The sequence below is a fragment of the Chrysemys picta genome, chromosome 3 (genome assembly GCF_011386835.1).
Source record: "Chrysemys picta bellii isolate R12L10 chromosome 3, ASM1138683v2, whole genome shotgun sequence".
NCBI lineage: Eukaryota > Metazoa > Chordata > Testudines > Emydidae > Chrysemys > Chrysemys picta.
The window spans coordinates 63,379,774-63,392,978 of record NC_088793.1 but is presented as its reverse complement, the minus strand read 5'-3'; the positions used below and the strand labels follow the sequence as shown (position 1 = coordinate 63,392,978).

The following is a 13,205-nucleotide window of genomic DNA, read 5'->3' as shown; positions in this document are numbered from 1 at the left end:
ACACTTATTCCTAGTATTACAAAAGGAAGTAAAAGGCATGAGTAGATTTGAACATGAGTTTATGCAAACCCAAAATACTTTCTAATAATTTGAGAACATGTCTTAAATTTTATTTATGCAAATATCCATTATCACAAATGTTAATTGGCCATTGTAAAGTCTCCACATAATGTTTTTTCTTTACCTGAATCGTTTCTGTAATGGTTATTTTTATTATGATCTAAATTTGAGGTGTTTCACCTCTTGAATATATTGGTGTCCCTACAACCAGGAGTATAATCTTTGCTGTGACTGTGACACTTTATGACCACTTTATGGTGCCCAAGAAGATAAAGCAGTGTTACCATCAACTGGGAGTATAGAGGCCTTGTAGGAAGTGGCTTAAGGAGCCTGGGCAAGAAAATAGTATTAAGTGTGGATCCAGATATAAAATGTTGAAGATCAGGCTTGGTCTACACTAAACCCCCAAATCGAAGTAAGGTACGCAACTTCAGCTACGTGAATAACGTAGCTGAAGTCGACATACCTTACTTCGAACTTACCACGGTCCACACCCGGCAGGCAGGCTCCCCCGTCGACTCCGCGTACTCCTCGCGGCGAGCAGGATTACTGGAGTCGACGGGGAGCACTTCTGAGTTCGATTGCCTGCCGCCGAACCAGCGCGGTAAGTATAGACAAGCCCTCAGTCTCAACAGGAGTCTGTGCTAGGGAGTGCAAGATATTAGGTGGCAGTCTCCTTGATCTCCAGCAACCTTGCATTAATTAGAATAAATCAGTTACTATTGCTGATTTATCTAGGTATTTATATCACACTCCTTTTCTTGGCATAAAAGCACCATCTATGATATGATTGTGGATGAGACCTTGACTTTGCATATATTTGGGAAACTAGGCTGGATAACATTTTAACCAGTTCTTTGAGTGATTGCTCATCTGTATTCCACAGTAGGTGTGCGTGCTCGCCACATGCACCAGTGTTGCAAGTTTTTCCCCTAGCAGTACCCATAGGGGGGGAGTGCCCCCGCGACCTCTGGAGTGGCGTCTGCCTGGCACGGTATATGGGGAGCTGCGGGCTCCCCCCACCCTCAGTTCCTTCTTGCCACCAGTGAAGGTGCGTCGGAACTGCTCTGCTCCAGCTTTGCTATAGCTCATCCCCAGAACTGTTTGTTCGTTCAACGTTAGTACCTGTAGTTAGTTAGCTGTTTAGTTAGTCAGTGAGCCTGGGCCCGGGTATGCCCCGCGCCCCATGGTTTAAGTCGTGCGGCTCTTGTAGGCGTTCTATGCCAAGAAGTGATGCGCACGCAGACTGTTTGCGCTGCTTGGGAGTAACCCATATCAGCGAAACGTGCAAGATTTGCAAGTCGTTTAAGCCTTGGACCAAAAGAGAAAGGGACATTAGGCTCCGGGCCATCCTGACGGAGTCGACGCAGACCCCGACCCTGGCACTCTGCTCCGAACCGGTACCTGGCACCACGGCGTCAGTATGTGGCGACCCTCCAGTGCCATCGACAAGCCAGTACCTTTTCCCGTCCATGGGGCATGCCAAGAGGGCCAGGAAGACTCTCTCTTCTCAGCGGCACCGAGGGAAGTCTGGGACAGAGGCTAGGCCCATGTCGGACAGTCCTCGATCCCCACCGGGCCCCAGGCCTAAAACTCAAGTTGAGCGGAGTAGCCCGGCCCCTTCGGGACAGGCCTCTCTGGATGCCGTTCACACCTGAAGCCCTCCAGGCAGCCCGGGATGTCATGTCCATGCTGGTGTCCGGAGAGCTGGCGGTGTCGGCCCCGCACTCCAGAGGCAAGCCGCCACTGGGATCTCCACAGTCGCCTCCGGCCCGGTTCCGGTTTTCCGGTTTCAGTGGAGGGAATGTTCCCAACACCAATCACGACCCAGCAACCGCTCGAGGCAGAGTCCAGGTGGATCGACGCCGACCAGACTGTCTGGCTGGGTCCTGGCCGGCCGGGACTCATGGCACCGCTCGTCCTCAAGGAGCGAATATCGACGGGACTGCGGGGGGCATCGCTGTCAGTCCTAGTCTCGGAGAGGGTACTGCAGTCAGTCATGGCACCGTCGTCGACACCGTTATCACTCAGACACCCTTTCCAAGTCTCCACCAAGACATGGCAGCCCCGGGCGTCAATCACTGGCATCTCGCCGTCACAGGTCCGCCCGTCGAGGCCGTTCACGGAGCAGCTATTACCGTCAGTACCGATCCTCCACGTTGAGATAGTGGTCTCGTGGCCATCTTAGAACCCGGCACCGCCACTCCTTCCAGTCCAGAGACAGCAGCAGATCTTACACCAGCCCGGTCTCCATTCGTAGCAGTCCTTTGATGGTTCAGTGGCACCGAGTGTAATGGCCGGCCCAATGCTGCCAGTGGGCACCTTGGTCTCCGACGCAGCCCCCGGTGGGAGCTCGCTCGGTGGCCGGAGCTTTGGAAGCATCGTCGGCCCCCCTCTCCAGACCCCGGAGAAAGGAGTCAGTCGGACATAACATTCTCGGCACCATGCCCAGAGTCCAACCAGGTGGTGGACCCTCCGGTGCTGGCTGACACCCAGAGCACCGCACCAGCCTCTTCACTCTGCCCGAAGGAGGCGATTGCGGCCCCACCCCCCTCCTTCCTGCAGGAGGACTTCAGGGCCCACCAAGAACTGTTAAAGAGGGTGGCAGCAAGCCTACACCTCCAGGCAGAGGAGATGGAGGAGCCCTCGGACTCCCTGTTTAACGTATTGTCCCCATCGGTACCGGGTAGGGTGGCCTTGCCTCTCCATGAAGGGGTGGCTAATTTTTCAAATGCCCTGTGGGAAACACCGGCCTTATTGGTCCCCATCTCTAAAAAGGTGGAACGCAAGTACTTTGTACCCACTAAGCGGCATGAGTACTTGTATACCCACCCGGCGCCCAACTCCCGGGTGGTCGAGTCGGTCAACCACAAGGAATGGCAGGGTCAGCCAGCCCCAACCCCAAAGAACAAAGACTCGGAGACTGGACTCTTTCGGAAGGAAAATTTATTCATCTTCGAGCTTCCAGTTACGAGTAGTGAATCATCGGGTTCTCCTGGGCCGGTACGAATTCAATGTGTGGGGCTCTCTGCCTAAGTTTGAGGACTCCCTCCAGAGACAATAGGAAGGAGTTCAAGGCGCTAGTGGAGGAAGGGGCAGCAGCCGCTAGGGCATCCCTGCAGGCAGCCTCGGATGGTGCGGACACGGTCGCACAATCAATGGCCTCCGCGGTGTCCATGAGACGGGCGTCATGGCTCCTGTTCTCTGGGCTGTCCAGCGAGGCGCAGTCTTCCATGCAGGATCTCCCGTTTGACAGGAAAGCTCTGTTTGCGGAGGAAACAGATACAAGGCTGTGTGGCATGAAGGACTCCCACACGACCCTCCAGACTCTGGGCCTCTATGTCCTGGCTCCGGCAAAACCTAAGTTCAAGCCACAGCAAACTCCCACCCAGGCCGCCCTCCTGAAGTACGAGGCCACCCATAAGAAGCAGCGGGACTATAAGAGTCGCCCTCGAAGGCAGTCTCGGCCTGCCCCCCCAGCCTGGGTCCTCCAGGGCAAGCAAGCAGGGAAAAGGCGTTTTTGATGGGACGCTCGGGGGCACCCCGCCAGTCCTCATCAGGGATCCACCCCCAATAAAGCTTCCCTTCTCCAATCGGTTGTGTGCTTTCCTCCCAGAACTGGTCGCAGCTAACCTCGGACCGATGGGTCCTCGACACCATCTCCCGAGGTTACACCCTCCCCGCCCAACCATCCGCCGCTCCTGTCCCTCTTGGGGGACCCCTCGTACAAAGTTCTGCTCGACTAGGACTAGGAGCGTTAGAGGCGGTGCCCGAAGAGTTCATGGGTAAGGGGTACTACTCCTGTTATTTCCTTATCCCGAAGGCCAAAGGGGAGCTCAGGCCCATCCTGGACCTCCGAGGTCTGAACCAGTACATGGTGAAGCTCAAGTTCTGCATGGTCTCCCTGGCCTCCATCATCCCCTCCCTGGATCTCGGGGACTGGTACGCTGCCCTCAATCTACAGGACGCGTACTTCCACATCCACATATTCGAGGGGCACAGGCGCTTCCTCCATTTCATGGTGGGACAGAATCATTACCAATTCATGGTCCTCCCGTTTGATCTGTCCACTGCCCCCAGGGTGTTTACAAAATGCATGTCGGTGGTAGCGGCCTACCTCAGACGGCGGGGGGTCCAGATATTTCCCTATCTGGACGATTGGTTTGTCAAGGGCACCTCCCAGTTGCAGGTGAGAGATCATGTGGCGCTCCTCCTGTCCACGTGCACCGCCTTGGGCCAGTTGATAAACAACACGAAGTCCATGTTAGTCCCGGTCCAACGCATAGAGTTTATCGGGGCGTTCCTGGACGCAGTGTCAGCCAGGGCCTCTCTACCGCCAGACAGATTTGAGACCCTGAAAGGTCTTATCGACTCGGTACAAGGTTCCCGGTGACAACTGCCAGGGTTTGCCGGCAACTCTTGGGTCACATGTCGGCGTGCACGTACATGGTCCGTCATGCCAGACTCAGGATGAGGCCCCTCCAGCTATGGTTGGCATCAAAGTTCTCCCAGGCCACGGACAGGATGGACAAGGTCCTCACCATGCTGGACTCTGTGATCGCCTCCCTACAGTGGTGTTCCGCCCCAAACAGCACACTCCAAGGTGTCCCATTCAGGGACAGGGCCTCATCGTTGGAGCTAGTGTCCGCTGCATCGGACCTGGTTTGGGGGCCCATGTGGGGAACTTTCAGACCCAAGGCCTGTGGTCAGCTCAAGACCTGACTCTACATATAAACGTCAAGGAGCTCAGGTTGGTGCGGCTGGCATGTATGGCCTTCCGCGCGCACCTGGAGGGCAAGGTAGTCAGGTCCTCATGGACAACACAGCCTCAATGTTCTACATCAACAGGCAAGGTGGCGCCCGATACTCTGCCGTGAAGGCCTTCCACCTACCGGGCACCCGGAACGAGAGGGTGGATCACTTGAGCAGGGGACTTTTCCTTGCAACACGAGTGGTCCCTCCACCTGGAAGTGGCCCACCGGCTCTTCCAAAGGTGGGGAACTCCCCAAGTGGACCTATTTGCGACTTGGCAGAACCAGCAATGCCCCTGGTTCTGCTCCGGGGGGGCTTTGGGAGGGGCGCTATCTCCGATGCCTTTCTCCTGTCCTGGTCAGGCTGGCTTCTCTACACCTTTTCCCCCGTTCCCTCTAATCAGCAGGATCCTGGAGAAGATAAAGTTGGACAAGGCCCAGATCCTCCTGATTGCCCCAGCGTGGCCCAGGCAGCATTGGTATGGGACCCTCTCAGGCCTGGCGGTAGCTCCGCCGTGGCCGTTGCTCTCAGGACCAGGGCCGCTTCCTCCATCCCGACCTAGCGGCTCCTGATCTCACGGTGTGGCTGCTCAGTGGTTAGGTGGAGAGGATAGGACGTGCTCAGAGCAGGTTCAGCACGTCCTCCTCGAAAGTAGATGGCCCTCCACTCACCGCACTTATTTGGCGAAGTGGTCCCAGTTTTCTAGGTGGGCGGTGGACCAGGGTGTCACCCCGGTGACCGCACCAATCCAGCTTATCCTTGATTGTCTCCTCCACCTGAGGGCCCAGGGCCTGGCACCCTCGTCAGTCAAGGTGACTTGGCAGCCATGTCGGCCTTCCATCTACCAGTGCAAGGGCACACAGTATTTTCCCATGCTATGACTTGCCGGTTCCTTAAGGGTTTGGATCATCTTTTTCCGTATTCTAGACCCCCGGTCCCACAGTGGGACCTAAACCTGGTGTTGGCTCATCTCACGGGGCCCCCGTTTGAACCACTGGCCACGTGCTCCTGGTCTCACCTCTCGTGGAAGGTGGCCTTCCTGGTTGCAATCATGTCAGCCAGGCGAGTCTCGGAGCTCAGGGCCCTGACCTCTGAGCCACCATACACGGTCTTTCATAAGGACAAGGTCCAGCTCCGCCCATACCCCGTGTTCCTCCTGAAGGTGGTCTCCGCCTACCACATGGGTCAGGATATTTTTCTACCGGTCCTCTGCCCCAAGCCTCATGCGTCCAGTGAGGAGTGCCGTCTCCACATGCTCGATGTGGTGAGCTCTGGCTTTCTGCCTCGAGTGGGCTAAGCTGTTCAGAAAGTCCTTGCAACTGTTCATCGCCTTGGCTGAGCGCGCGAGGGGCCAGCCGATTTCTACTCAGCGGCTTTCCAGTTGGATCACTTCGTGCATCCATTCCTGTTATGAGCTGGCGGATGTACTCCCACCACCCATTGTGCGGGCACACTCGAGTCGGGCGCAGGCCTCGTCGGCTGCCTTCGTGGCCAACGTCCCCATCCAGGACATTTGTAGGGCCGCCACGTGGTCTTTGTTTCACACGTTCACTTCGCACTATGAGATTGTCCCCCAGACCAGGGATGACACCAGGTTCGGCAGGGCTGTCCTCCATCCTGGGAACTTGTGAACTCCTACCCACCTCCAACAGATATAGCTTGGAATCACCTATTGTGGAATCCACATGAGCAGTCACTCGAAGAAGAAAAGACAGTTTACCTTTTCCGTAACTGGTGTTCTTCAAGATGTGTTGCTCATGTCTATTCCACATCCCACCCTCCTTCCCCTCTATCGGAGTTGTCTGGCAAGAAGGAACTGAGGGTGGGGGGAGCACTCAGCTCCCCTTATACTGCGCCAGGCAGGCACCACTCCAGGGGTTGCGGGGGCGCTCCCCCACTAGAGGTATGGCTAGGGGAAAAACTTCGGGCACCAGTGCACGTGGCGAGCACGCACACCTATTGTGGAATAGACATGAGCAACACATCTCGAAGAACACCAGTTATGGAAAAGGTAACTGTCTTTTATCTCCTGTTGGGTACTCGGTTCAGTATGAATCAAAGGAGGGATAGAGAGATATAGCCACATTAGTTACATATGGCTGGATGCAGGAGAGCTTCCATTCCAAAAGTATGTCCATCTGGTGTGTGACTCTTGGATGGAGTTAAGATAGGACTTGTGTTCCTGTATAAATTACCCCATTGCATCTCTGAGTTCTTCATTGAGCTGACCGAGTTCCTCTCTACAGTGATGGTGGAGTTGTCAGAATTTTTTTTCTGGATGACCAGTTTTCATATGGATAATGACTTTTCTCTGTTAGTGCAAGATTTCAGGACTTCTATGATTATGGGACTCTTAAGTGGCTTCTGGCATACATATGGCTGGTCACCTTCTGGATCTCCGTTTTGAGCTGAGATTAAAGCAGGGGAGTAATGGCTATACATTTGTCATAGACTAAACATTCTTCCATTTTGGGGCAAAGGTCACTCTTTAAATGTTAAGGGAATCAGTTCAGCTCTCTGATTGGAGAGTACACTAAATAAGAAAGAACACTACACTGAGGGTTTGGTATAACACTGTAATTGTTTTTTGTCCTCAGCTATTGGTTCAGTGGCCCTTTCCTCATCCTCTTTCCTGGCTTCATTCTCACAAGTTACCATGATGTATAGAAAATCTGTTACAAACAAAAAGGGCAAAGGACTAGTAGTGAGTGCTATTGTTCTGAATGTACTGTGGTATAAAAGTATTTCTAATATTGCACCACAATTGTTCAGGAGATGAGGAAATCCTCATTTCCACTGTAGTTTCTGTGAAGTTAAAGTTACAGGTCAATGGAACTGTTGCGGGGGGAGCAGACTTGTTAATTCAGCTGATGTCATCTTGGTTACAGAATCAAGCATTTTGCACTGTGAGGATTTTCACATTGGTTAGAAAATATCACTTAGACAACTCAGTCAGTATCTGCATTGGAATCATACATATCAAGTTGGGGATGAGGGACAAATGAAACTATTCTTCTCTGCTTGAATTTCAGATGCTATAGTTTGAGATTCTGTTGGCTGTTGAGTCCATAACCCAGGTTATCGACTGATATTTCTTGTCTGATGCAGGCTAGTAAAAGGTGGAATGAAATATGATGCCCATTATTGGAGGAGATTGCCAGTGTCTCGTTGGAGGGGAAAGAGCTAGCATCTCTTATAGAAGCTAATGTTAGAATCATTTTTAAGAAACCATCTCCCAACATGGCCAGTCTCTCCAATTATTTTCCTGTCTCATATCTCCCTTTTAAGAAGAGAGAGGATTGTTAAGGATACATGGCTGATTTCACTGTTTGCTTTATCTTTGCTGATTGTTCAATTATATTAATCCATGTAGATTGGGGCAGATTAATCCAGGCAGATATTGCATCCAGGCAGATTCTTAGGCATGTTGACCTGCCTTTGATACTGTTTACTGCACGTTGTGAAACCTAGCAGCAGTAGATGGAGTTGCTTGAGTGGCTCTAATACTTGGTTTTGAGGTCTCAGAAGATAGTATTCGTCATCTGACCCAAGAGCTCTCTCATACTTTGTGTCGGTCTGTCTGTCTGTCTCTCTCTCTCTCGCTCTCACACACACTCTCTCTCTCTCTCTCTCCATTGTGAGTGGAGACCCTTACGAGGAATTGGGTAGGTGGAGTGCACAGTGCTGCTTTCTATACAGAAGAAACAAAACTCTGTCTCCATTTTATCAGATCAGGTTATGGAACTGTGATTTACCCAGTCTAGATAAAATTTGGAGCTTGGATGAGAACTAATTTGGCTAAGACGTGATCCAAATAACACAATGAGGGTACATCTCTGTGGCATAGCAGCAAGTCTCAGAGCCTAGGCCTACAGACTTGGGCTTGACCTATGGCACCAAAAATAGCTCTGTAGAAGTCCACCCCTCTAGGCTTTGGAGCCCAAGCCTGAGTGTGAACCTCTACTATTTTAAGTGCTGTATCACGAACTTGAGTCTGTACAGCCAGGTTCTGGGACTCTCTGCCACAGGTTTCTGCTTGTCATGTAGACATATGCAGAGAAACTAAAATCTGTACTTGTGCATGTATAGTTTATTCAAGAAGTGGCTAACAGCAGGGCATATTTATTGAGGTGTCCTAACCTCTGGAATTTACTCCAGTTTTCATCTTTTGTTTCACAAAGCCTGGATTTGTTAACTCTCAGAACCGGCTGCAAGACCTATATTTTCTCTCAAACTTTCTCTGTGTGGGTTAGAGTAAATTGGATTAAATTTTCATATTTGACACTAGGTTGAAAGGATCCTTATGTGAATATTGTTCTAATGCATGTGTTAGTATAAATAACTTCAAGTGCCTGGGCTTTATCAGTTAAGTGCTTTTTTGAAAACTAAAATAGACAGAAATTCTTCAATTATGGTCAGTATGTATCTTAATCTGGATGCACATGCACCCTGTGCATGTTCGACTGGATTTTTTTTAATGTATTTTTTTTATTGAATAGCAACGTCCATTGAGGCCACATATGCACCCTATGTTGCCTTTTGCTCTCATCTGAGGGCAAAAATGGCAGGGCACCTATGACCTTCCCTCAGTTCTGTCTTGCTGTCCTTGGCATCAAGAAGGAATCTAGCTGGCGTCCAACCCACTAGACTTAGCTTCAGCAAAATATCTCATAATCTTATTCAGACCTTTTGTGGTTCTTCAGTACCACATTTATTCTTTTATTTTTATTACCCTAGTCTGTTGTAGGGCTTGTCATGCTGAAAGCTGTTTGCAGACTCCCCTGAACAATGCTCCCTCTCATGTACAGACCCTCGTAAACAGGTACTTATAATAGTGGGCTCAAAACCCACAGGCTTCAACCTTATCCATCTTATGATGGGCTAATTACATTACAAGACATACATAGCAGATGCCTGTTCTGCTTGGAAGAGTCTTGCCTCCTAAGCAGATTCTTGGTCTGCTACTCCTTCTCTGCAAGAACCCAGAAGAAGAGGGATATGAGGCTGAAGCTCCACCTTCTGGAGAAGTCTATGAGAGTGGCATCTGATCCAGAAGAGCCAAGCTTGAAGACCTCTGCAGAGGAAGTGGCACAGAAGCCACACCCAGTGTTGACATCAACATTGGTGCCACCCCCAGCACTGAAACCGTTGACAGCCCCGATGTTAAAGCAGAGTGCTAAAAACACTGGGACAAGAGCTCAAGAAGTTACCCCGGCACCTCCTGAGGCTATTGTGGGGACCATCTTATCAGGCCTTGGAGCTGGTCCCAACCTTTGCAGAAGAAGAGGAGGTCCTCCTCTCCTGCAGCTTCACTAGCAAAACCTCAATTTCTGAAATACAGAGAGGAACAAGATCCAAAGGCCAAAGATCCCTCTCACTGCTAGGTTTCAAAATACTGTGTGGTAAACAGCATCAAAGGCAGGTCAATATACATAAGAATCTGCCAGGATGCAATAATTGATCAATATCATCTAACAATCAGCATCCAACCACAGATGAGACTGTAATCTCCACCCAAATACCAGCACTGGAAAATGTCAGAGCCTATCAAGAGCTGCTGGTGAAGATTGCGGACACCTGGGACATTGAGCCTGTGGTCATCTGTGAGAAGACTCACAAGCTATTTAAAGTTTTCTCAGCCATTGGTCTCTCCAGGATTGCTCCTACCCATAAATGTAGACCTCCTAGATCTGGCAAGAACTTTTGTGGCAAACACAAACCACTATAAGACCCACAAAGCATGCTGAAAAACAGTACCAGGGTGGATTTGATTTAAATCAAATTGATTTAAATCACTAGTCAGGAAGACTCGACTTAATCATGGATTTCTACATAAAAGTGCATTCTTGTTGGTTGTTATAACCTTAATACATAATCTTCACAACTCAGAGATAGATGTAGGTTTCATTTTTAGAAGGAACACACTATACATTTTTAAGTGATTTATTTTGAAAACTTTTCAGATTAGTTTTACAGCTATATGAGAAAATGAATGATTGTTCGGTTATTTCATTTACCAAAGCAATTGAAGCAGATATTTATGAAGTCATTGGGAGGTGAACTATCTCCAATTCAACAGGTTAATCATTAATATTTGGAGGATTTTCTTGCTATGCTGTATTAGGAGGAGAACATCGCCAGACAGACATTTAAATTGTTTTATTTAATTAAAACAACAACGTTATATATTCTGCATTTTTTTCCCAACAGCAAACATAATATTTTAACAAAACAAGGATATGACTTTTTGAATTTAGTTAAACATTCAGGTGTTTTAAAATCAGGTTTGTTTTTGTTAAAATTGTTTTTAACTAAAATAGTTAAATGAAATATTTAAAAAAAACCCACAAAAATTAAATCGACTATGTCAGCAAGGTCAACATGAGAAATTTAAAATATTGGCTTCTGCAGCTAACTCAATCGTCTTCACCTTCATTTTTCTGTTTGTTCATAATCTAGAAAAGAAAAACAAGCTTTCCTGCCTTTTCAGGTCCCAAACAATTTCTCAATTTGGAACGAATTAGTCCAAAGGAAGAAAATATTCTTTCTACACTGGCAGAAGAAGCTACTGCTGTTAAATGTCAGATTATCACTTCAACAGTCTCTGAATCCAAGTGCTCAAGTGACTTCCACCAATTCACTGGTGTGACTTTCTTTAAAACATCGTCAGCAAACATATATTTTTTGAGTGGTTCACACTTAGCTCTGAAGTTTATTATAGTTAGCATTATGGAGGGATGATTGCTGGAAGTCCATGTCATAGCCAGCTCCTCTTCTTCAGCAGTTAAGGTTTGACCCTGGTACCAAGTATTGAGAATATTTGCAAGAAAATGAGCTGGAGATAGTGCTTGACCCATTGGTTTTTTTAATGCTTGTAATTTAACTCTGTCATTGCATATTTCTCTTTTTAAGATCTCCCTCAGTTCCTTCCAAATTTCAACACCATCAGCAATAAAACAGCGATTTCCCTGCATTTTGTTCAAGGCTACAGAAATAGGCTTCAGGGTACTCAGCATGTGTTCAACATTTCTTTTAAGCCCAATGTTGAGAACTTTGTCTGTAACAGTGCCATCTATTTTTACACAATTTTGTTCACAAACTGTCATCAGATTAGGCCAGTTCTTGATATAGTGCTCAAAACAGTCCACTACTGAGTGCCATCAGATGTGTTATGGGAGAGTTAGCTTGGTTCCTCCCACTTTTTTCAGAGCAGCTGCTGCAAAGTGGTTGTTACAGAAGTATTTTGCAATTTCAAGAACATTAGCCTTTATTTCTGGAACACTGACGTCTTTGGCTAGGAGGTGCATCAAATGAGCAGTAGAACCATATGTTATTAGCTTGGGACTCTCTTCTAAATAATTTCTTCTCATCTTGGATACATTTGCAACGTTGTCTGTGACCAAGCTGCGTACTAGACATTTGATTTTTTTTTCACAGTTTGTTATAGCTTTTACTGCTGCTACTTGTAAGTATTCTGCTGTGTGTGCATTTCCTGATGTATCAATTGTTTCTATAAGGAAGACATTCCCTTCTTCTGTTGTCACACAAGCACATACAACAGGATCATTGTGATATTGCTCCACTCATCAAGACTCAGGTTAACAATTTTACCCCCTAGACCTTTTGCACACTGCTCAATTTCTCTTTCATACACTTTGTCCAGCAATTTGCCTGCGACATCTGCTCTGTTGGGTGGACTGTATCCTGGTCGTAATGACTGAACCATGTTAATGAAGTGTGTGTTCTCAATCATACAGAAAGGAGAGTTTGTTGCATAAACAAACCAGGCAGTTTTTTCATCAGTTACCTCTTTTTGTAATCTGCTGGTTCTTATCACAAATTTATCTATCATTGTTTCTGGATGATGGAGATTTTTTTTCCTTTTGCTACAGGTGATACACTGTGGCTATGTGACATACATGAAGTGACTGAAACACTATCATTGGCAGATAACTCTGAAACTATAGAAAATGATGGTGATCTTGAAGGTGGATAGTCTTCAGAATCCTGTATGTTGAGGATGGATTCGCCTAAACAAAATAAATCAATGCAGTTATTTAATTATTATTACCACCATACTGCTCATTTAGTATTACTCATTGCATTCACTGAGACTCAGTGCTACTTTAAAGGTGAAATTGTAAAAGGAAGATCTGCCTATTTCAGCTATTAATTTTTTTATCACAGTTACATCTAAAATGATAGTACCATAGAGTAACAACTATATTTTTTGCTCAAACATAGTCCAGAAGGAAAACAGGCAGTCCTTAAGAAAGAAGTATGAAATAAAAAAGTTTACCAACCTGAAGATCCTGCATGTTCAGACATGTTCCTTTCATCATCTTCAACGCAGCTTCCTCCTGAGAAGGACCACTTCCATTGATGTTGTTTCA

At 47.9% G+C, this 13,205-nt stretch overlaps 1 protein-coding gene across 3 annotated transcripts in view; it reads left to right on the top strand.

Annotated features, from left to right (window-relative positions):
* Positions 1 to 13,205, top strand: part of PHIP (pleckstrin homology domain interacting protein) — a 334,334-nt gene that overhangs the window by 250,040 nt on the left and 71,089 nt on the right. The gene's annotated exons all lie outside the window — the stretch shown is intronic.